This window comes from Paramisgurnus dabryanus, chromosome 22 (assembly GCF_030506205.2).
Source record: "Paramisgurnus dabryanus chromosome 22, PD_genome_1.1, whole genome shotgun sequence".
NCBI classification, from domain to species: Eukaryota; Metazoa; Chordata; class Actinopteri; order Cypriniformes; family Cobitidae; genus Paramisgurnus; species Paramisgurnus dabryanus.
Genome location: NC_133358.1, coordinates 16,730,525 through 16,756,924, shown reverse-complemented (window position 1 = coordinate 16,756,924; position 26,400 = coordinate 16,730,525). Strand labels below are relative to the sequence as shown.

General features: G+C 36.8%; 1 protein-coding gene and 1 long non-coding RNA gene across 3 annotated transcripts in view; one reads left to right on the top strand and one right to left on the bottom strand.

Moving 5' to 3' along the window:
* Nucleotides 1-23,429, bottom strand: part of eya1 (EYA transcriptional coactivator and phosphatase 1) — a 97,249-nt gene extending 73,820 nt beyond the window's left edge. The window contains exon 1 of one of the 2 annotated variants that reach the window (XM_065294954.2): nucleotides 23,322-23,429. The gene's annotated coding sequence lies outside the window, so the exon portion shown is untranslated. Of the gene's footprint in view, nucleotides 1-15,213; nucleotides 15,263-23,321 lie in introns of those variants that run through there. The other variant, XM_065294955.2, reaches the window with a different exon arrangement.
* On the top strand, nucleotides 1,564-3,187 carry LOC135785587 (uncharacterized). Its single transcript, XR_010546663.1, has 3 exons — nucleotides 1,564-1,686; nucleotides 2,385-2,491; nucleotides 2,569-3,187. It is a non-coding gene; the product is annotated as an uncharacterized lncRNA (long non-coding RNA).
* Nucleotides 23,430-26,400: the final 2,971 nt, after the last annotated feature.

The window sequence follows — 26,400 nt, the reverse complement described above, 5'->3', positions numbered from 1 at the left end:
AAATCTACCCACATTTGGTTAATGTCGAGCCCTGCAAATAAGCCACACAAGTGCTGAGCACTATAATTTTACCACAGTTTTGGGGTTTTTCTCTGGTTCACAAGACGACACACTACACTCTTAAATGAAGGCTCCTAAAAAGGTTCTTTGTTAGGATGTATGGGCCCATAAAAAACTTTAACTCTCTTAACTCCGCAGAGACGACGTATTTTTGTAGGTCAACCCTGGAAGTTAGCGGGACACAGGGGTCCCTCACTAAAAAACCCATTTTTTTGTCGCATCGACTTTTGGATTATAAAATCTGTGTTTAACAAAAGTTTATGACACTTACACGATTTGTCCAACAAGATTATCTTCACTGATAAACACAACTTTTTTGAATTGTGAAGTCTACTTTTTTTTGTTTTTTCTAGTAAACGCATTTAGACTTCAAAAATCATAAAAGTTGTGAAAATTAACAAAATGTGCAAGTGTCACAAACCTTTGTTAGACACAGAGCTTATCTTTTGCGATAATCCAAAAGTTTTTGGGGAAAATTAATAGGCCTTATGGCGAGAGAATCACTGCCCCGCTAATTCCGGGTGGGCCTACAAAAATTTGTCATCTCTACAGCACTACACTGTAAAAAGTTGAATCAACTTAAAAAATTTAATTGGTAACTTGAATATACAGCACTGTGCAAAAGTCTTAGGCCACCATGCCATAATTAGATGTGTTGTTTTTGCTATTGTATAGTGATCATATATAATTATTTCTCAGTCTCTTTATTAGAATACAACCAGAAAATACAGGAAATGTGTATGTAGTATTAAAAACAGTATAAAAGTATAAGCTGAAGTGTCAGGTATTTAGGGTAAACTCCCCTTTCACTTAAGCAATAGCAGGCAGCTGCAGGATCTCTTAAACCTAAATGAAATTATATATAGAATTTCTAATTCTAATCAAATGACTTCACGATGTGTTTATTTTAGGGCTGTCAAAAGATTAATCGCGATTAATCGCATCCAACATAAAAGTTTGTGTTTACATAGCATATGTGTGTGTACTGTGTATAAATATTATGTATATATAAATACACACACACACATTCATGTATATATTTAAGAAATATTTGCATTTAAATACTGTATATACATTTCTATAATTTATATTATATATAAATATAAATATTTTATATATAAATATAACAATTTTTTCTTAAATATATACATGATTGGGTGTGTTTTTATATATAAATAATAATTATACACAGTACACACACATATGTTATGTAAACACAAACTTTTATTTTGGATGCGATGAGGTCACACTAAATACTGAAGAAGACATTTAGTTCTGAAAATTGTTTTGTTTTTAATTTTGTGTACAAATTTCATGTATTTTCTGTTTGTATCTTAAAAAATAGTGAAAAATAAATATGAATGGACATTAAAACTTTGCTAAAACAACAAAGCTGGTAATGGTGGCTTTTGACTTTTGCACAGTACACTCTAAAAACCGTTGGGTTATTTGTTTTACCCAATAGGTGGGTTAAACATATTGGGTTGTTGTGTTGGGTTATTCCTAGCTTGTATTGGGTTATTTCTATAACAACCCAGACCGATGGGTTAAAATCGGGCTCACGTCACGCATTTTGAATTTCAATGGTCGACAGGTGCCACTGCTGAGTGCGGACAGACACGAGAGGTACGTTTTAAAATATATATCTCTGTGTAATGTTTTTTTTTGCTACAAAGTGTCTTTAAGCTCTAACACACAGTAAACTATCAGCCACGATTTCTACAAATACTTGTACAAAAACGCTGTTGTCTAGTTTTTGTCCGTTACACGTGTTCCATTGATTAACTGTTACCGATGCCAACACGCGTTTTTAAACCATCATAAAGGTGGAAAAACATCGCAATTTATTTTAATACTAAACAGCACCAACAGCATGATCCCTTACGAAAATGAATCATGTCTTTTTTTAGTATTATAACGTTAGTTTCATGGCGTATTGATTGCCATATTGCTTTAACCGTGTTTTCTGTAACAGACAATGCTTTTTTGTTTAAAGTGTAGTAAAACCCGTTTTTAACTTTTGTAAGAGAATGCGACCGGCTGTTTTTGGCTCCAAATATTTTTTTAGCCGGTCTGTGTTATAGAAACAGAGCTGTAATATAAATGTGCTTCTGAATGGAAATGTCTTAAGAAGCTATTATATTGTCGTCTTACTGTCGCCTGATAAAGCGCTGTTTAATCCTGCACGTCTTTTACTGTTTACTGTAACCCCGGTAACGGTTGAACTTGCTCTTCAGCGACATCTACTGTCAAAGTAGAGTATTTCAGCTTGCCAGATGTGTTTGCTTTGAGATTTAATTCATTATTCTTTTCATTAAATGTAGACATTCTTGGAGATGTTGCATTAAAAACCTTACAAAATGGCCAGCAAGATGGTTCAGCCTTCTTACAGTACCAAGAAGCAAAGCAAGCATTTATAAATTTTCAACCTGTAAGTATCATTTATGACACTTGTTTTTTTATCCTGTTTATGTGTGCATATTTACATTGTGAAAATTCTGTCTTTAGGTCAGAAAACAAACATAATTCAGTATTTGGAGGAGGAGGTAGGACGAAGACCCCATGTCCTGTTATGGGATGAATTCGACTAATCACAAGCCTTTGTTTTCGTGGGGAGGCATGGCCCAGGAGCAAGACCAGCAGTTGACATGTGCTTTAATATTTTTTACATTTTATACAGAGTATCCCAAGCCTTTCACTACTGTTAAGTAGTTTCTGTAACACAATACATTTTGTACCAGGTGATGTTTCCTTAACACACTGTCACCTGTTTAAAGGGACAGTTCCCCCAAAAAATGAAAATTATGTCATAATTTTCTTCCTCTCCTGTCGTTACAAACATACATTTTTTTTATTCTGATGACCATAAAGGAAGATTTTTTGAGTAATGTTTGAAACCAAACAGATCATGAGCCCCATTGACTGTCATAGTAGGAAAAAAGAATACTATGAAAATGAATGGGGCTCATGATCGGTTTGATTTCAAACATTCTTTGAAATATACCTTTGTGGTTATCAAAGTAAAGACTTATATACAGGTTTATAAGAACATGAGAGGATGAAAATGATGACAAAATGTGTGAACTATGCTTTTAAGCAGTTTTTAGTTGGATAAGATGGAGTAGATTTGTTCTGTTCTTATGTTTTTGTTTATTTATGTATGTATATATGTATGTATGTGTGTATGTATTTATGCTTCTAAACATGTATGTATTTATACATTTAAATGCAGGTGCAAATGACTAAATGAAAATAAAGCATTATAAATGTATTTGTAAGTTTTGTATTATTTATTTATAAAGCAAATAATAGTAATAAATAATAATAATAATAATAATGAGGTTAAAACAGCATTGCAAAAATAACCCAACAAATTGGTTATTTCATAACCCAACTAATTGGGTTAAACTTTCTACCCAATGCATTGGGTTAAAATAACCCAACAATGGGTCGGTGCTATAGTAACCCACCATTGGGTTATTTATTGGGTTATTTTTAACCCAACTGTTTTTAGTGAGTACTGTATATATATACACTTTAAGTGAAAATGTTAAGTTTTTTAAGGTGTTACCAATTGAAGTCATTTTTCACTTTTTACAGTGTATTACAAAGTTGTGTTGTAGTGGAAAAGATTCTTCAATCTAAAAAAATATTTATTTAAAAAACCCATGGCTAAATGAACAAAAATGCTTCTCTTTATGGCATTTGTGCAAAGGACCCTTTCTAGTCTTAATCCTAGAGTACAGGACAGTCAGACGCACATCCTAGCAAAGCATAGTTTATTTGACTGGTATGCGTTCACAGACGCACATTGCAAGAAATTGCAATTATTTTCCTGGCCTGCATATACTATTCTGATATCAAAATTTGCATTGTGCACTGTACACGAACCCCCGCGTAAAAACTGAACCATATTTCAGGCTTCACTCTCAGTATTTCTCTTGTTAAAAAAACTGCTTCCATAAAACATCTGTGCAAATTTAATTTTAAAAATCCCCTTACAATTCAACACAAGCTGCGCACACAGTGTTGTACAGCTGAAACTTAACAAGTCCAATGCTTCATATCCACACAACTTTTTTATTTCCAACCAAACGTGCTAACAGCAAAGTAACACGCACTCGTTCACTCCCTGCCCTGCTGCTGACTTCACCGTACCCGCAACTTGTTTGTCCACAGTTTGCTGAAAAATTTCTCTGCGACTCAGTAGGTGGAAGTGACATTTATTATTTTGGGCAAGCTCCCGTTTAAAACAGTAAATGTAAAGAGAAACATGGACGTTTCTAGCCGAGAGAGTCGGTGGTGAAATCACTTCACACTTTGAGTAAGGTGCTGACAGTAGGGATCAGGGCAGTGTAAGTTATTCCAGAGGTCTCCGCAGGATAGCAAATGATGTGACCCAAACAAGAAGCCGATAAGCCAGTGACATACCGGGAAACAATCCCTGCTTTACCTCCAGCAATATATTCATCCGCATGAGCTGACTGCTTCATGAACGGAAGCGGACTGATACCCAGCAGAAAGGGAAAGTATGCTCAGTGACAAATGTATTGGGTATAATGTAGATTATTTTACCCAGTATAATGGAAAACAAGATCTTAAATCATGCATTTTCATTAAATGGGCAATAAAAGTAGGTTCTTAAACTTTAGATTATGTCGATTATTAGCATAATGAGGTCATGAGGGTTGTAAAATTGGATCAAACTGAACAGTTACTCAGTGTGGGCCAGCTAGTTTGGGACCAAATGTTGCTCTGAAGTTACTGTTAAATGTAAACACCTACCCTATCTCACGGCAAAATTTGATTAGTGTTACTGATACGATTTTACGGCGTTTTTCGTGCCTCTAGAGCACGAATGTCTTTTTTGTCCCACCCAGCACAAATTTCTATAAATGGTTTTTCGTGTCTGTGCCACAACTTTTTTTATCGTGTCATTTCATATTTTTTTCTCCTCGTTTTTCCTATTTTTAAATCATTGTTGCTTGGGGTTAGGGTAAGATTTGGGGTTTGTGTTAGCATGTTATTTTATGCATTGGTTTCTACATGTTTTCATCCACTTTTAAAACTATTCTCGCCTGGAGTTGGGGTTTGGGTTAGGAAGTCGCAGGAAGTGATTTTAACCACAACCCCAGGAAACAATGGTAAAGAAATAGGAAAAACTAATGAGAAAACAAAATATAAAATGACAAAAAAAAGAAAGTTGTGGCACAGACACGAAAAACCATTTATAGAAATTCGGGCTGGGTGGCACGAAAAAGACATTCGTGCACGAAAAACAGCAGAAAATCTTGTCAATAACACGAAAACATTAATCAAATATTTCGTGACTATAACACAAATTTACGTGAGATTTGGTTGTAAATACAGACGGACAGACTTGTTCTTTTTTTCTATTACAGTACTTTCTTTACAATACGAATATTAGTAAAAGTATGATTAAAGAGCTCAGATGCAAGTGTGTCTGACATGTTTTCTTGTAAATGAGCTTTTATTATAGACTCTTAATGGATTTTGCCAACAAAACGGTATTTCTGAATAGCCTGAGGCTGCTATTAAGCGGATTTGAAGCAAAGTATTTGATAAACGCATAATACGTGCCGAGAGCATTCGGTCGATATTGTTATCTTGTTTTTGACGGAAGTGGCCTATACCGGCTTTTACATCTAAGCTCCTCAATTGTTAACAGTCAAGTAGGTCAAAACATCCAAATAGGACAGACTAAAATTATTTATTTTAAAATTTCATTTAAGGTATTTCATAGCAGTATACATGTATGTAAGATCCTAGTATGTGTGTCCATTCTTCTTAAATAAGTCACTTTTCCAAATACTGATTAAAAATGCAGTATAAGATAATCATAAATATGATCCTATTTAAAACAAGCACCTGACAAAAGTTAAAGCTCAAACTTTGCCAAATTCTGTACACTTTATGAATTGTAAATAAAAATTGTGGAGGTGCAAGTAAACACTACATCAGCATAAAGTTTTTTAACACCCCCACATGACATAATAGTCAAGAGATTGGGGGCTGAGGGCATTACATCCACATTGACTTTACACACCTATTAAAAACAGCAGTCATTCACACCAAGTTTAACAGGAAGACATTGTAAAACGAAATGAGCGAGACCTACAGTATTTCATAATTAATAGTTTGCGGTGAGGGAATGAGGTCCACGGTGACGTAAAAAGGTCAACAATAAAAAGTTGACAAAATAGTAATCAATCTCTCTTTTAAAATAATTCATAATCATTTTGAAATGAAAAAATCTGTGATTGCCGGAGGGATATATATAGCCTATACTCAGGCACAGTAGCCGTGATTATAATGACCGTAGAAAGTGTTTTGCTAGCAAATACATTCGTCAGTTCGTACGGTGGTCTCGCACGCAGCAGGAGGCCACACCTGCAAACTGTTCAGAGTAAATTTCTTTGCAGTCCAACTTGCCCTTGTCTGCTACGCTGCGCTAACTCTATTGTCAAATCCTTAATCACCACCACCAGATTTATATTCCAGGGTTAACTCATGGGAATGACTCAATAAAGCTCAGAGTTATTTGTTCTTTTTATAGTCAATTACTTCACTACGTATAGAATGGGCAACTTTTGATAACTCACAGCAATACGCCAAAATCAGGTTAACGCATTTATCACTGTGCTGTGCTTTGTTTAGTCTGATATGCCTTGAGCAGAATTTAGACTGTGGGGGAATAAAAGAAATTATGGCAGAATATAAAACAGAGACAAGATAGACGCTAATCTATTAAAAGATGTAATGTAGCTTTACCTCGCTGTGTTTTAGTAGAGTATTGAGATCTTACAAACCTGGAGGTGAGACAAACAGAGCAATTGCAGATGACAACTTGTTCACAATGAGTTAAATTTGCGGTTAATTTCAGCGTTCAGTTTGTTTTCGCACTGCACAAAGAAAAATTAATCTCCAGGCTAAGCGTTTGGCTATTTGTTGCAGATTAAAACAAGTGACTTAATAAAGTACAATCAGTTTTTAAAAATCCCAGGTTTCAGTCCAGAAATAAAAGCCGAAGCCAGAGCACTTATAACCTACAAACATCTATCTTAATCATTCGCTGCATTAATGGCCAAAGCGCTTGCAACACTCAGTTCATAGAGAGCAAAGTGTTTGGTTATTTCATACAGTAGATGCACTCCAGAATCAGGAGCTTTATGAGAGAATGGTGATTTCGATAAAGGGATGTGGTCTGTGTTGAGATGTCAGGAGTGTAATGGCTAGCTGAGTCATAGGTTAAAAAAAGCTGTCATTAGGGATTTCAACCCACTGCAACTCATGACAGTAGCGTAGTGAATTATTTATTAAGGTGGAAACTTAAGTGCCCCAAACTCAAGGCCGCCTGTTTTTCTGAGTGTTATTTTTTCTCTTCAAGCTTGTTTAAACTGCGCTGCCAATAATTGTCACGTTTGCAAGTTTTAATAAGGATGATTTATTAGCGTGACTTTCCTTGCCATTTCATTTCTGCCAAGCGATTTCGTTTAACGACAATAACAAATGAATGCATTTTGAAAATATGCCTAAAAGTTGCTGAACATGATGAATATTGAGAGATGAGTGTAAATATAACCAAAAATAAATGCGCTTTTAAATCACTCTTTTTATAAATGAGTGCAAAACATTATGTTCTTTGGCTGATGCATTTTTACCATAGCAACTGTACAGAACTTTTATGACATTTATACTGCATTATTAGCAGCCTGACATATTAGTTAGGTTAAGTTAACTTTAACTTTAAGGTGTGGGCGATATGACCAAAATCTTCTATCACGATAGGATTCATTTTATAGCATGATAACAATATGTATCACGGTAGAGTTTTTTTATGTTTTAATAAGGTTTTTCTGTTTTTAAAATCTTTAATACCATAGAAATGTTCATAATTTTCACAAAAACCGTATACAAGCATAAAAAAAGATGAAAAGAAACAAAACTCAAGCTCTCTGAAGATAAACAGTCAATGATGAAGGAATGATCATAAATAATTACAGTGCATTGAAAATGCGCTGTACTGTTCTTACTGGGCTTTTTATTATTATTATTATTATTATTATTATTATTCTTCCAACCAAATTTCCGCAATTAATACGGCTCGAACCGTTTAACTTAGAAACTTCATTCAAACTCTCAAACGTGCGGACTATTCGGGAATAGTGTGCTATGACTTTTATAAGCAATCGGGGGTACGGTCTACGCCCCAGGGGCGAAAAAGCAGCCGAAAAATCCCATAGACTTAACATTGCGACAAACTTTGACGAGTCGTAGCTCAGACCTAGGATTTCACAGAAACTTGTGACTTGCCACATTTGAAGAGGCTGGCAGGCTCTGTAAGAACATAACTCACAATGGGGTGTAAGTTGTACCCCTGGGGTGTAAGAGGTCCCCAAATTTCCCCATAGACTTATAATGGGGCAGGAATCATGCCCATATAAGGAACTAAAAACGTCCCGAATGGAATATCTTTGCAGCGCAGTGTCATAGAGACATGGGGGTGGGCTCATTTTACTCAGGCATCCAATCAGTCCCTTAGGATCCTTATTGAGCTATCAAGCCACGCCCCTAGCAACCATTTTGGGCACCCTAGCAACATCTCCCATAGACTGCCATTATAAAATGCCCAAATGGATATCTTTGCAGCACAGTGTCACAGAGACATGGGGGTGGGCTCATTTTACTCAGGCATCCAATCAGTCTCTCACCATCCTTATTGAGGTATTAAGCCACGCCCCTAGCAACCAAATATGAGCAGCCTAGCAACATAATAAACAAAGCCTTATATCTCTGGATCCGGACATCATAGAGACATGGGGGTCGGGTCTTTGGGTCATATTAGCTTCATGCTAGCTTCATGCTAAGTCATGCTAGCTTCGTGCTAGTTTCATGCTAGTTTTATGCTAATTTTATAATAAATCTTGCTAACTTAATGTTAAATCATGCTAGCTTCATGTTAAATCTTGTTAGCTTCATGCTAATCATGCTAGCATCATCTTAATCATGCTAGCATAATGCTAATAATGCTAGGATCATGTTAATTTCATGCTAAATTCATGCTAACTTCATGGTAATCATGTTAGCATCATGCTAGCTTCATGCAAATGATGCTAGCTTCATGCTAATCATACTAACATCATGTTAGCTTTATGCTAATCATGATAACATCATGCTAGCTTCATGCTAATCATACTAGCATCGTGCTAGCTTCATGCTAATCATGTTAGCATCATGCTAGCTTCATGCTAATCATGCTAGCATCATGCTAGCTTCATGCTAATCATGCTAGCTTCATGCTAATCATGCTAGCATCATGCTAGCTTCATACTAATCATGCTAGCATCATGCTAGCTTCATGCTAGCTTCATGCTAGCTTCATGCTACTCATGCTAGCATCATGCTAACGTCATGCTAATCATGCTAGCTTCATGCTAGCTTCATGGTAATCATGCTAACATCATGCTAGCTTCATGCTAATCATGCTAGCATCATGCTAGCTTCATGCTAGTCATGCTAGCTTCATGCTAGCTTCATGGTAATCATGCTAGCATCATGTTAGCTTCATGCTAATCATGCTAGCTTCGTGTTTATCATGATAACATTATGCTAGCTTCATGCTAATCATGCTAGCATCGTGCTAGCTTCATGCTAATCATGCTAGCATCGTGCTAGCTTCATGCTAATCATGCTAGCATCGTGCTAGCTTCATGCTTATCATGCTAGCATCGTGCTAGCTTCATGCTAATCATGCTAGCATCGTGCTAGCTTCATGCTAATCATGCTAACATCGTGCTAGCTTCATGCTAATCATGCTAGCATCGTGCTAGCTTCATGCTAATCATGCTAGCATCGTGCTAGCTTCATGCTAATCATGCTAGCATTGTGCTAGCTTCATGCTAGCATCATGCTAATCATGCTAGCATCATGCTAATCATGTTAGCATCATGCTAGCTTCATGCTAATCATGCTAACATCATGCTAACTTCATGTTAATCATGTTAGCATCATGCTAGCTTTATGTTAATCATGCTAACATCATGCTAGCTTCATGCTAATCATGCTAGCATCATGCTAGCTTCATGCTAATCATGCTAGCTTCATGCTAATCATGCTAACATCATGTTAGCTTCATGCTAGTCATGCTAGCATCATGCTAGCTTCATGCTAGTCATGCTAGCTTCATGCTAATCATGCTAGCATCATGCTAACGTCATGCTGAATCATGCTAATCATGCTAGCATCATATTTCATCATGATCACTTTTTTAAATCATGCTAGCTTCACACTTAAACATGTCAACAGCCAGGTAAACTACTAGACTAAATTTCTTTTACATTTCTGTCAATCAGCTTTTTGCATTTTCATGCACTGGTAATTCCTTGGGAATTGCATATCTAGTTATGTATACTATGTATATATATTTTTTATTTAAAGTGACACCATGTAATTTTTCAACCTTCATAATACATTTTCAAGACCCTTGTGATAGTACATCGACTTTAAATAGGTTGAATGACATGTCTACCATAGCCTGACGGGGTCTGTATCACTTTTACTCGTATTTTAAAACTTAGGGTTTGTGGTAGTAACCAGAGCACAAAAAAAAACTACAAAATTCGACTGCTTTACGGCATACGTCACTTCCTCCACACAATTTGTTTTTAACGTGAATTTTGCTGGAGGCTACTTAAGGAGTGTAGAGAGCGGTTTCTAATATGTGACTCTGTGGCACAGTCTTTAGTGTCACGGACCTATGACACGGGCGACCCGGGTTCGATTCCCCTTTAAGGCAATTTTTTATATAAACTGTTGATTCATACATAAATGCGATGTTCTTTATAAATTACGGCGATTATATTGCATATAGTTCCCTGTATTCAGATGCTGTGTTCACGTATTTACCTTTCTTTTTACTGTGTCTATGATATTTACATTACAATCCAGGATGCTATAGCACTCAAACTTGCTCACAGTGTAAAACCAAACCCTATTCATTCACCAATCAGATCCGAGCGTTTCTCTCTTCTCTCTTCCTCATTTGCTGCGTTCCGCTGTCACTCGCGTGACGTATTACAAAGCGGCAGACCTAAACGCATCGGTTTACTTGGATTTGGAGCGATTTTCACACAAAAAAGAGGAATAACGAGCGCCATTGCGGAAAATCCTGGTGGCGAGGGAGAGAGAGAGGATGCAACAATATTTGTTTGGAAAAAGGCAAGGAAATACGTCTGGTCGTTTCTGAATTGGAAGGCTGCAGCCTCCGGAGGTCAAATATGCAGGCTGCACACGTCATCAAGCCTGGGTTATTAAGGTAAACTGAGCATTACATTCGCAAGTCATAAGCATACTGCAACAATTTACGATTAACTAAGTATAATAGTCAACTTTGTAATTGTTAATATTGTGAAATAAGACAGTCTTGATGACGTATTAGAAATACGACATCCGGAGGCTGCAACCTTCAGATTGAGAAATGGCTTCTGCCACGACGAGTTCCTCATCAGAAAGTTGTAACATGACTGCGTTTCTCCCTGTTGTCTCAAAATGTTGATCGTTTAGCATTTTAAATGTTTGTTTTTAGTTTAGTTTTAAGGTTGGCCAGTTCCTTTCCTTTGCGACAGTGCTGCGGCGCTTGTGGGCTCTAGGTGCGCTAGAAGTGAAAAATACGTGTCTAGCACCCCCTAGTGGCCAAAAGTTTCATGGTGTCCCTTTAAGGTAGAAAAGTGATTTGGTCAAGAGCAGTGAGAGATTTTCTCTTAATGCTGTTTGATAAACATGATTGACAGACAGGAGAAAAATTAGGTAACATCCCCTTTAAGACCAAAGTCCGCATCCTACTGTATGTTACACATGCGTTTTCTCTTTTAGCTGTTCACTTTCTCTAAAGCCCTAAATGGTCGTGTTTATGAGGATAATTGCAAAGACGCAAATTTTGTCGCATATATGTATTTAAGGCCAATAAAGCGTAAAAATGGGCATGAGCTTAATGAGCAGCGGTTGCGTGACTTGCGCGCTCCTCACACACAGAAAGAGCGCACACATATAGATCTGTTGTTTGTGTTTCAATGGCTTAAGATAACTTGTTTTAAAACGGTGGTGCTTAAATATGTGTACAAACGTTACGTTTTCGTGAACACGTGAACAAGGGAGGGTGATGGGCGTGTAACCTCCTTAGAGACGATAGTCCAAATCTTTACCGGTTGACAAATTTTTACCGGTTAATCATTTCTACCGGTTTATAACCCACCCCTACTTTAAGTCAGTAATTGGCAGCAATTGAGCTATACTACATACAGTACATACAGTAAACATACAGTAGTTGTCAATACACCTAAAAAGGCCCAATTAAGGAATTTGATTAAAACAAATGCAAGCTGCTGTCATTGAATTGAAAAGATTGTGGTACATATAAAACATTAAGCACTTGTACAATGCATGTACATTTTTTTTTATTCTAAGGTAAAGTTTACCGGAACTTTTTGATCCAGTTGTTATAATATTATTTTTTATAAGTAACATACACATAGACGAAAAACATGTACTCCTACCAAAAAAATGTACAGGCCACCTAACACTTTTGATAAACGCTGCTACCCCATTCATTTATTGTCATTTATATACATCATATATATTTATATATAATCAGGTATATGTGGATGTAATGTCATCACACTCCAATCTCTTGTCCGTTTAAAAAGCATTACAATCCTGCAGTTCTGTTGTTTACTTGCACTTTCATGATTTTAATTTACACTTCAAAAATACAAAAACATTTTTGCAATCTTTTGTTTGTTGCTATATGTGCATTTTTAAAGCATGACAATTCTTTTACAAGGTACTTTTCATCAATAGGGAATAGGGACTTAAGAAGAATGCTGAAGAATCAGGGACACAAATATCAGGATTTTAATTGTAAATGGAAATTATTAGGGATGCTCCGATCGATCGGCCGCCAATCGGTACCGCCCGATAATGGCATTAAATGACTCGATTAAATTTACTGATCACATGAACAGAGCGATCTCTCTCACGTCTTAAAGCTACAGTAACCTAATTCATCTCTCAATAAAATCACTCTCGGCTCTTGACCAAAGTACCGTTATACTTCATACAAATGTGTGTATATTTAAATCTTACAGTAAAGACTGTGAAGTGTTTTATTTTCATTACTTTTAAGAGACATAAACCCTTTTAAAGAGATATTACATTTCTCTTTGCAGAAGAAATATTTGTTGTGCTAATTTATTTGATTCTTAATTATAACAATATATACCTAATAACTGCAAGTAATATAACAAATGCAACATCTGTGGTATTACTTTATCTAGAAAATTGTTAACAGTTACAGTCATCAAGAGCTTGCATATCAGCTTTTTTTTTAAAAAACGGTATCGGAATCAGCCAATCACGAAGATAACAAATCGGTAATCGGTATCGGCTGCAAAAATCCTGATCGAAGCACCCCTAGAAATGATCTTACTTACAATTACTCTTAAAATAGCAAATTTAGTCAGTCCCATTTACTGTAGATGTTCTGACCTCTTTTACTTTGTACTGTGTACTGGCTGTAAATGGTTGAAATCACAATAAAAGCGAACTTGACTTGACAATTGAAGCATTTAATTTTAAATCTGCACATTTAATCTACAACTAGAGTTTAAGCAAATGCAAGCATTCCTGAACATGCACACTAAATCATATATCACCCACACACAAAATGTTTTATTTCCATTTTTTAAATCCCAGTTGTTTAACACAAGCCACAACATTTTCCAACTCTCCATTTGAAATCAATTTCACATTGTTCTCATTGTCTACTGATTGCTAACTCCACACATATCACTCAAGGCCCTCGCTCTTTGTTTTGTCCATAATGTATGAAAATGGTTAAAAATCCCATGGGTCAGGGAAAATGATCTGTTCATTCCAGTCGCCTGTTTTAAGTCAGTCAAAACATTCCCGACTTCAAAAGAGGGCTTTGCCTTCTTAGGCCATTTCAGTGTCCCCGACTCAATGGCCCAGGAGGGGTTGGTTATTTGGATAAATTAATTTCTGGAGTCTGCCTGGTTTTGCAAAAGCACCGCATGTCTGACAGCAAATTAGTCTCACTGAAACAACAGAGACTTTTAAGTCTGAAAGGAAACACCAGCGTAAAAAAGGTGGCACGGACAATACGCCGAATCGAGATTGAAATATTGAATTGTACATCTGGAGTTGGCCGTGCATTTCTTTCCATATTGAACATCATAATAGTAGTTTGAAGCAATTACAGACGATCACATGGGTGTTAGAATAAAACCATGACATGTAATGGATACAGAGCTTCCCTTGCCCTGCGCAAACGCTTCAACCTCGGCCACAAGAGCACGTTTTGCACGGTTTCACGGGCTGCACGTTTCAAAAACAAACTATAACAGACTAATCCCCAATTCTGGGCATCGTGTCAGCGTGGTACAAACAGACTGCTTGCTATCATAATGTGCTCAAATCTGTGCTTTTATGTAAAACTCTAAACTGTATCAGTTCTTGATGAAATGGGCTAACCAGTGTCTTTATAACACTGACTCCAAAGCCACAAACTTGAGGTAGAGCGGTGCAGAGCAGAGGTCTTTAAGAGTGGAGGCCCAGACCTCAGCCAACACATGAAGACAATTCAAGATAAATGGAGCATGGTATTTTCACAGTACATGAAAGGCTGCCCAAGGACACAGTCCTGAAAGAGAGAACTTAGCAAGCCAGTAAAAGCGGAAAAAAAGAAACTTCAAAGTGGTACCAAAACACATTTTGATTTGGGATAATTCATTTGATGAAATGCTTTGTGGGTCTTGGAATTGACGCAGTTACCACTTTGAGCGCTTAACGTATCCACTTCACAACACAAAACTACACACCCATAACATCATATATTTCCCTTAATGATAATGTAACGTAATGGTCCGTAATACAAATAAATGGCTTAAAAGCTAATTTTATCCAAATTTAAACTAAGTCTAAAATTATGCATGAAATAATATACAGTACAATATATTACATAAGAAATAGTCTGCATTTACTGAGATACGTGTGATTCATGCACAAACACTGAAATAGACATTGACAATAGTTATCCACTTGCATATGTACACTTACACTTATTTCCCAATGGAAAGTGTGAAGCCCACAAAACAGTCAAATGACAGAAACGTATTGAGTTTAATCAAGTAGAAAACCAAGCCGTTTGGATATGAATTATTACACAAATCCACTTCTGCTGCAGCACAACCTTGAACTCCATGTAATGACACCACTGGGCTAATGAGACCACATACCCTTGATGACGCTACATAACTAACCAGAGGGAGGGCTAGTATGTCAACCACACAAGCTACAGTGAGACCAAACCCAATGACCACTGTTACAGTGGGCCAAAACATGTTCGGTTAAACTGATACCATGCTTGAATGAATACAATCTTCATATGCCATGTTAGTCTAAAAAAAAAGTCAAATATTCTTGCGCAGTTACTGGATTAACAGTAGCAAATTTATGGTAAGACTAAGTGAGTCTGTTGTAAGGTACACTGGTGTTTTAATTAAGTTAAACTAATCATATTTATTGCTTTTAGTGGGTAAAAAAATTACAATTTAATGATCACAAACAAGGGATGCACAAAATTAAATGAATTTTAAATAGATGACCACTTATGTTACTTGTGAATTATTTACACTTCTAAACAGGGTTAGCAATTCATAATTTGTAATGTTGATGCTTTAGGGAGAATGCTTAAAACTATTCCTTAATTATTCATTATCATGTTGATACAGGCTATATACGACTACATATCCATTTACATTGATATATGTTGATGCATCTGGCAGACGCTTTTACTCAAAAATGTATGTGTGTTCCCGGGAATCGAACTCGCAATTTTTGTGCAATGCTCTACCAACAGGAATCAACAGGAACAATTTTATAATTTTATTTTTTTATTATATTTCATTTGGCGTTATTTATCAACTCTACTGATCCGACAGTAATTTTGACGCTTTTGAATTTTTTGTATAAATTAAATGCATCAATTTCCTCAGCATATAATTTTGCAGGCTTTATAAATCCTTTGAAAAGGCTTTATAAATCCCCCTGCCCTACCTTCCTTCCCTTATTACAGCAAAATAATACACTGTAAAAAAAAAATGCAGCAAGTTAAAACAACTTGGTTTTGCAAGTCAATTAATCCTACTATTTTAAACATTTGGCTTAAAAAAAGATAACATATAAATTCCAGTAGAAATAGTTTAACTTAATTTTTTAAGTTAAAGTAACATAAAAATATGTGCTGATTTGACAAAAATGCTGCAATTTTTTTACAGTGTATAATGGTCAAACTTTACAATAAGGTTGTATTTGTTAACATTAGTTAATGCTTAGCTAACAATGAACAATATTTCTACAACATTTATTCATCTTAGTTCATCCTAATACTTTTAACATTAGTTAATGGACATTAAACTAATAAAAACAAGTGATAGCATTAACTATAATTAACTAAGATCAATAAATGCTCAAAAACTATATTGCTCATTGTTAGTTTATGTTAGCTTATGCATTAACAAATACAATCTTATTGTAAAGTATAACCAATTGTATAATAAATTGATACACTAAGTGTAGTTTAATAATTTATATTATTTGTAATATTTATTTTAAATTATAAATACTTTAATCTCAACAGCTATGGCATTAAGGAGTTAATTTTAAATAACTGCAAAAACAGACATTAATTGCTAGTAGATAGTATCTGCTCCAGGCTATGAAATAGCAGCACATTATAGCAAAACAACCCCTTCACCGCTCTTGGTGTACATTTTCTTGTATATTAAATGTAATATGCCCCCTAGAGGAAGTTTCTTCAAAACACCTCTCTAGTCTCACAATTGACCTATTTTATGTTTGAAGAGGTTTCTTTTCATTCAAATTTTTGTTTAACCACCAGAAAATAAATAAAATGTTCAGTCAAAGAAAACAAAAATCCAGTCCAAAAGCTGAACTTAATCCACACGTATCAGTCAAGTTTTGTATTCCTGTCAAAGCACAGACCAATAATAGCTGTATATTTATAGATGTGAACATTACGACTCCTCAGCTTTAGAAATTATGCCGCTTGGATGACCCGTCATTAACCCCCACAATTCCAGTTATCCTTATCTTAGATTTAAACTGTTAATCAATCTCAATTGTCTGATCCAACTAAAAGTTTTCTTCAATTAATCTCTTGTCTCGACTCAGTTAAGATAGCATTTTTCATCTGTAAGCGGATCACTTCTGAGCGCATAAAGACAGGCTCGCACACAAACGCAGTACCATCAGAGAGAGAAATGTGTCTGCGAGTGAGCACCGTTTGGCAGGAGCACATTCTTAATTTCTTCATGCTCCATCTGTTGAAATGATAAAGTGCAGCCATAATGGAACACAACAAGATTAGATTAATTGGGTTTGTCCATTATACTGCAGGCCCTTCCACAGATGATCGCAATTTTCTCGGTTAGGGCCATTATTGCGAGATCTGTTTAGCAGCTGATGCAATTAAAATGGGCTTAATGTAAATCTAACAATACAAATAACACTTTCCCTCAATGTACGTTCGAGTGGACAGCCAGCGCGAAAGTCCAAAAGCGGAACAGATAAACTGCGCTTCAGCCCTTATTTAACTTCAAACAAACCAGGGCTCGATTTGATTAGTCTGAACCCTGTGATCAATAACTTTGTTATTGATGTGATCACCGGGCATGTTTTCATGTTCCCAGGGATGTTCAGGGATCCAGTTGCAGACCATCCTCTTAGTGTTAGATGACTGATCTGCTGCGTTTAAATCGCTTATGGACCTCAGAGTCCACAACACTCCTATATGCTACTGCTGTGTGTTGATATACAGGCGCGTCAAAGCCAAAAAGAGAGGCAGAGAGAATTTCGTGTCTCTACCATCGCCCTTGTTGTTCTGACAGGCCTCTTACCGGCAGTTTCCTGCAGCTGTATCAAGTCACTTCTATGGAAGGAGACCAGCAGGAAGTACGAATATCAGAGGAGGTCCCTGTGTATCGCCAAATCCTCTGACCGCTATTTAAATAACGGCTCGACGGGCTGAACACTTCTAGTCTCAGCATGTCTATAACTTTTGATTTATACCAAATTGTAAAACTGTAACAACGTTATAGCTGTTTATTTTATTTTTTCAACAGACGGGCCGAGTACTGGATATACCTTTCTTTCTAACATGTATTTTTCATTTAGGGATCTGAGGCAACATCTGTTTTTTGTGACTTTGTTTGCATCTGCACCACAGAGTCCTGCGTTATTGTGGCTAAATAGAGCAATTACCATAACCATAGACAACACAGTTATAATTTTGTGTGCTGTATATCGCTTTCAAAGCATGTTTTGAATTACTGTATCCTATCGTATTTCGGTACATATAAAGTAACACGCACCTGGCAAGAAGTATATGTTTTCTTTCAATGCACAAAAAGGAGAAAATAAACTTCTTTAGTAATTAGGTTGTCATTTCATTGCTCCTTGTCATTTCATCTTCAGTTCCGTCTTTTCATTTCATTAAACATGCACATTTATTGTACAAGGATCCTTGGCAATGTAACACAAGCGTATGAAGGCTTGCACACCTTGTGGTTATGCTTTAACAAGATGGGATGCGAGTTATTGGCAGAGAAAGACAGAAAAACAAGCCAATTTGTCTTGTTATGGTATGCAGGTGATATTTAGTGTCAAAGTTATCTCTCTTTGCAACTGATGCGAGGCTAAAAATAGAGAAAACTAAAAATAAATAAATATCTGAAAATTTAAAATCGTGTATTATTGCATTGTGGTACCTTTAGTTTTAGAAGTTGCACATTTCCTGAGCGTGTTATTTCTGTGTTAGGTATTCGCTAAAAAAGGTACCACTGAAGTTTTGGACGGTTGAGGTCACTGAGAATGCTAATAAGCTGCTTTGCCTATCCAAATACTCTGTTAGTTTGGGTTTTGAGATGTGGTGTAAGGGTTGGGAGCCAAAGAAAACACTTTTACAGGTAGGAGAAAAACACTGACAAAACTTGCCTTAATTCAGACCTCATTTATAGTTCATACTGGGAAATAAATTAACTGCAACCGTAACCAAACATCAACTCTGCAGTAAATAAAAAAAACACAAAATTAAAAAATGTTAATGACTTTAAATCTAAGAGGAGAAATCCCTCCTTTATTTATGCATTATATATATATATATATATATATATATATATATATATATTTTTTTTTTTTTTTTTTTTTTTTTTTTTTTTAAAGGACAAGTTCGGTATTTTAGACTTAAAGCCCTGTTTTCAGATTGTTTATGGTGAAATAGAATGGTTTTGACTGAAATTTCGACATTTGCGGCTGTCCTGAGAATTTTCGCGTGTTTGTGTTTCAGCTCAGACCTCTACAATGGGATTAATGGTGCACTGGAACAATCCTTCCTAAAATGCATTAAACTTTTGTTTACAAAGACGTGAAACTCACCGAGTGGTCAGGGGTGTTCACTGATATGCTCACACAAAAATCGCTGCAAAAGATGCTTTCCAACAGCTGTTTTAGCGTTCGTTGTTAACTTGTGGACCTATTTTCCCAAACGCTTCACACCCGTACATTCTTCCGCTTAGAGCTTGAATAATAGACACTCCAGCCCAGGTGGTGGCGCTAATCTGCCTTTGCCAATTGCAAGAATAGAAACAAAGTTCCCGGCGCGGAGTAATACCGTACCTCACAGCACATCTAATACATGTCAATGGAGTTGGTAAAAACTACGATAAAACCTGTTGGAATGCGTCTTTTGCAGCGATTTTTGTGTGAGCATACCAGTGAACACCCCTGACCAATCGGTGAGTTTCACGTCTTTGTAAACGAAAGTTTAATGCATTTTAGAAAGGATTGTTCCAGTGCACCATTAAACCCATTGTAGAGGTCTGAGCTGAAACACAAACACGCGGAAATTCTCAGGGCAGCCGAAAATGTCGAAATTTCAGTCAAAACCGTTCTATTTCACCATAAACAATCTGAAAACAGGGCTTTAAGTCTAAAATACCGAACTTGTCCTTTAAATAACCTTTACATGTTTGGTAAACGCGGTTTTATCATTTTACAGTATTACATGTACATGTCCTATGTCTAAATCAATAACACAATACAATAAAAGAATGAGGACTACAAACCGAAAACAACATAATCTTCAGCTCTACTTCACAAAGTTTTGTCTAGTCAGCAGTAAACTATATTTGACCCTTGCCTTTGTTACTGTTTATCACAATAAAGTGATACAAAAAATCAGCCAGGCTTTGACTGCTAATATTCACAGACTCAACCCTCAGCAAACACAGTCTGTTTTTGATAACACAGGTGACACCACACAGAAACTGTGATGTCCTGTTTAAACCACACTGACATAGTGAGAACATAATATTCATCCAACAAAGATTAATAACAGAATTCTCTACACATTCAAGCAGAAAGGTAAAGAGATTTTTAATCATATAATTAATTATTAATTATTATTTAACTATTAATAGCTATAATTAAAATAATTCATCCTCCAAGTAATATAGCTCATTAATCAAATTGTTTAATTCAATTTTATTTACATAACGCTTTTCACAATTGTTTAATTGTTCCAAAGCAGCTTTACATTAATAAAAACAAGAGAAAACATAGGACAACAAAGTAGAAAGTACAGTGGCTAAAATTAATTCATACTGGTGAGCTGAGTAATAATGCAACGTACATTTAACATAAAGTCATTTTAAGTTAAGCTAATGTCAGCTGACTCCCAAGGGGTTGAATATACTCTGTGGGAAAACCCCTTAAAAAAAACCCTTGAAAGAGAGCCAGACATAGCTGATCCTATAGAGGATATACTATACAGTATATTGTGTACTATATTATAAAGATGTATGTGAATAATAAGTTTTAAGAATTTAAAATAAAAGTTAAAGGAAGTGGATGGTTGTCCCTAGGGGATCCTTAAAAAAAAGAAATGATTTTACTATATATTTAATGGGGAGCACCGATCAGGATTTTTCCAGTCGATACAGAGTACCAAATTCTTGTCGTCGTGATCGTCCGATACCAAATGCCCGATACTGATTCTTCAAGCTGATATGCAAGCTCTTTGATGACTGTAACTGTTAACCTTTTTCTAGATAAAGTAATACCACAGATGTTGCCTTTGTTATATTATTTGGAGAAATTAGGTAATAGTATATTATTGTTTTAAAAGAGAATCAAATAAAAAAACAACAACAAATATTTATTTTACAAAGAGATATTTAAAAGTCTTCACTGTATAAATTAAATATCTTCAGTCAAGAGCAGAGAGTGATTTTCTCTTAAATATTATTGATAAATGAATTAGGTTACTGTAGCTTTAAGAAGTGAGAGAGAGCTCTGAACAACAGACTGTGTCTGTGTGCGTCCGCATCGGGTGTAGGCGGACAAGAGCAGCTGCAAGTAAAATGAAAGTTTAAACTATAAAAACTTTTAAACGCATGCAAATAATTAACTTTCGGCATTAAGGTGCAATGTCCGCAATAGATAAGTGTTGTATACGTCATTTAATGGGAATGTAAAGACGCTTTGCGCTGTTAGGACCGGAGCGTGCCCTGATAGAAAAATACACATATCTCTGTAAAAACAGAGAGAAATCCAAATTTGAAGGTCACACATGAGCAACGGGTTGTAAAAATGCTCGCACTGCATAAAACGGTCTCAAATTGGGGCCGCATTCATGAACCCTATAATGACAAACGTAATTAGAAAGATTTGTTCATAAGATCGGCAAACCTACCGACTGAGTCATAATGTGATGACAGACCGATACCGTCTGCAGCCGATCGATCAGAGCATGCCTAATATTTAAAGTGTGGGTTTTTTTGCGAATTTTAACCAACAGCTCAGTCTACAGCTCACGCCTCAATTTCAAAACGCATAGAGAAGCTAAGGTAGCTGCCAAAGGACAAACATGTTGTCATCTGAGACAAAGTAGGGACGAAACGTGCTCTGTAGAACAATACATTTAGGGCTACTGTACACAAAACATGGCGTAAACTTTAAACATGGTGGTGACTTCCATGTTTTTTTATGTAGATAAAAGCGGCTCATTCTAAAGTGGGTCGCACACTGGAGGCGAAGCTCAGCACTGCGCCGAAAAAAAAAATCGAACACATTGTTCGCTATGACTATAAGCACACCGGAGCCGCTAGGTGGCACCTGTCTGCGCCGCCCAGCTTTGAGTCAGGAAGTTGCTCAAATTCCTGTCGCACCACTTACATAGTTTTACATTAAATAACATTTAATTTGTCCCAAATCATTAACGATTAACATTGGCTGCTAACGTATATTTTGCATTTTGAAGTAGACGCTATCTGACGAAGCTCACCTATTTAATATGCACTTCCAGTTTACGATACCTCCGAGTTGTCCTAGACGCGACTCTGAGCTGCGCGGCCAGTGTGCAACCCCTTTTAGGTAATAAAAACAATTTCATTACAGTTCATTAAGTAAGGTCTTTATACACCACTGTTAAAATAGTTATGCATATTATATTGCATTTCTGTCAAGAGATTCTTCTAAAAATCCCACATTGCACCTTTAACTATAATTGTCAAATATTGAATGCTCAGTATTATTCTGATCATATCAACAATGAAATTCATATCGTGTAATATCAGCATGTATTTAAAATATTTTAACTTCCCACTGAATTTATGGATGTATATGCTACCAAATTGGTGCCACCACACACCCATGAGCTCTCATTTTCCTCTGCCAGGCTATTTGCATCATGTGTGTACAACTTAGGAAAAGCAATGTAAATATGATACACCTAGAATCACAAAACCTACAGGTGAATTGTGGCCGAAGTGTTACCACACGTCATGCTTACAAATTTCTTTGCACAAAATTTTAATCAGGTCCCATCATGTTTAGTCATTAGGCTAGGTCTGGATCCAGCCAATATTATGGCGGGCTGATCCTAGACTACAGACTCATGGGATAGACACTGTACTTGGCTTAATGGAGATGAAATAAGTCCAGTCATAAAACCCAACACCACCAAGCACACACTGTGGAACAAACTTGATTGTGACGCTTCTGGGTGCACGTGGGTGATTTCAAACAGATCATTTTCATTTGTCATATACATTTTTTCAAAGCAGAATATACAAATAAGCACTTACCTTTAAGCCACGGGTCAGCAGGCGTGGCATAAAACCCATACAGTAAGGAATCATGGGAAATAAACTATATTTAGTCACACTTGTTTTTCAAAGACAATTTGCATCGGCTACACCATGGCATCTGAAATCCCCCTCGGCATTTTGAAAGCAGACCTGGTAAAAGAGAAAAAGCAGAATCATTTTTTTACCCGAAATTAAGATGTAGTAAAGAGAAACAGTAGCCTCACAGCCAATGCCTTACTAAATCCATATGTGGTTTAAACACAGGAAATACCCTCCGTTCAATGTAATCACACTGAAGGCCTATCCATCGGAGAGGGCCTTGTGGAACTAATTGAACACCATTAAGACTCTCGGTTCCAAATATGGAACGCACACGAAAATCAACTTTTATGCTATTAAAGAAATCATAGCAAAAAAAAATCAAGGGCTGCATTTCAGTGAGATCTAATCATGAATTGAAGAAAAATGAAAAAAAAAAGTACTTTTCGTAATCTGTCTCTCCATAAACAAGTTTAGATTCATACGGCTATCTCCCAAAACGACAATCAATCCATTGGGACATAAATTGGCAAACCAAAAGTACAAATCATCATAATTACACTAAGTGCTTCATCTACAGAGGAAAATGGATTACACTGCATTTCTGATGGGATGTCTCAGAATCTCGTATAGTTCATTGGCGCCTGAAATGTTAATGCTTAGACTGACAGTGTCATAATCAAAGTCTTAAAATTGTATAATGAATAAATGAAAACCCCGTTCTTGTGAAGCAATGCCACATGGGATTTATTTCCTTGTTTTGTGGTTGCAACAACTGCAATCCTCCATTACACACACAAGTAGACAAATCACAAGGGTTTTATAATTACTACAAACTATTTCAAAGTTCGACAGCATACAAGAAACAATTAAAATCCACTACATGTAATCTCTTATGATCAGCGAGCAGCCCACATCTTTTTATCCCTCGACATCTCTGACATTTGCGGGGGCGAGTTTGTTTACCCCTTCGCTGGTTGTGGTGGTAGATGGAGTGTGGCTGGATGGACTAGTGCCAGTTGAAGAAGGCGCAGCATAGATTCTGACAGCCCTGCGAGGCAGTCACCCTCAACATATGCCATTGATTTAACTAGCACTCCTATAAAGAGCCGGCCAGACCGGTTAACACAGTCTCGTCTCTCTCTCACACACAAACGTCTATTCCAAAGAGTGAATCTGAGAAGAAAGCACGGTTCAGAAATCCTTGATTTGTAACCTTCCAGAAAAACCTCGACAAGCCCTCCCACACCCCAGCCGTCCCTCATCTCTCCCCTTCCACCCACTCCCCGACTCCCACACTCCCAAGTCCCAGCTCAGCACTCAATACAAGGCTCTGCTGGTCTTCTGTGACAGCATATGGTTATCCACTCAAGCTGTCTCGAGACACTTGTGCATCATAGTCTGCTTATGAACAGATTTAAATTGGACCGGTGGCATTTGTTGGACACGCAGGTGCTGTTCTTTTCAAAAACCTTTAAATTTTTTGCAGATTTTGGGGGGAAATCTGCAGTATTCCCAATTGTATTTTAATATGGTAAAATGCATTAAACAGAGCTTAAAGTACTAGCTACTCAGTTTTATCAAATTAGCCGAAATAATAAACAAGTGCATAAAGCGCAGTGGGCTTATAAAGCTATGAATGTGAACCATTTTTTTGGAAATGAAGCAGTCTTTTGCCAAATTCTGGTGGGTGCAGACTGCTTGAGCCAACCCTCGAATTTGGAAACCAGTAAGATCCCTTCTTTAAAGACCTGTTTAGACCACCCTAAGTTTTCAGGCTATTCCAGACTGGGGTAGACTGAGTGTGGTCTAGCATTACCATGCTGTTCATTACCATGCAGACCCAGCATTTCCAATGTAATTGCCAAGCAGTGGTGCGCCTTTAATGTGCTCTTAAAGAAGAGCTAAGAAGTGTGTGTGAGTGTGAAAGATAAATGGGGTGGCAGCATTTGATGGAGGGATCTGTATAAAGCGATAGCATCCCTAACTGAGCCCCTGGGACTAATAGGGTAGGAAAGGGGAAGGAGATAGAGAATGGGAGGGAAGCTGTTCAGTCTTCTCATGTTAATGTATTTGACGTTGCTGCTTTACTCCTGATGAGTGCCCATCTCGACTATATGTCTGCGGTGTTAAAAGATAATGTCTCTTATCCTCTCTCTCTCTTTCTGATTGATTCTCTAGATCAATACGTCTCAGAATCTGCCCTTAGAGCTCCCCTTCAACACATCGACACATGCAGCACATCCACAAGTCAGTCCAACAAGCGAGGAAACAAAAGTCTTTGCCCCAGAGCACAGACCATGTGGAAAGGTGAAGACAGTTTAACGGGATGTCTTCAACAAGATCCCCCCTCATGATCCCAATTCCCCACAAAAGCAAAGAGACTAATAGTTTTTAAAGGAGATGGAGAATAAATTAGAGGATAACATTAAGCTGTCACCTAAAGAACATAGCGATAAAGGCTCTCACTCAGCGCTTCGTGAATGAAGTTTATATACTGCTATAGCTTTATTTCATTAAAAGCTTTTTAACATTTATCTTTTTGTATCTGTCATACTATAGTGAAATTCTTTTCTACAAAAGCTGTCACTGGGGCAGTACCCTTTCAAAAAAGCAGGGTTTCCCGCAGCACTTTGCAGTTTGGGCGGCCCGCCTAAGCTGGGAAAACCCTACCGCCTTAACTAAGTTGTCCAAAAAAAAGGCCGTCAAGTGTATCTCGGAGAATAGCGTGGACGCGCTTCACACCGCGAGCATGCACGCGCGCCACACGGCGAAATGAGAGAAAGACATGGTCTGTCACTGTCTGGAGGATAGCCAGTTCACAAAACGTTTATCTGTGAGAACTGTAAGTGGACTTATGTTTTGGGTTTATTTAAGCCTGTTACTGCATTAGTCTATAGTTCTTGCAAATTTACGGTAAGTTAGCTGGTGATTTTGATGTTTGAGCAACCTGCTAGCTAGGTTTCACATGCCTGTTAATTAGATATAATTGTTGAGCGCTCTTGCTCACTTTATTTATGTGCATTATTAACATGCT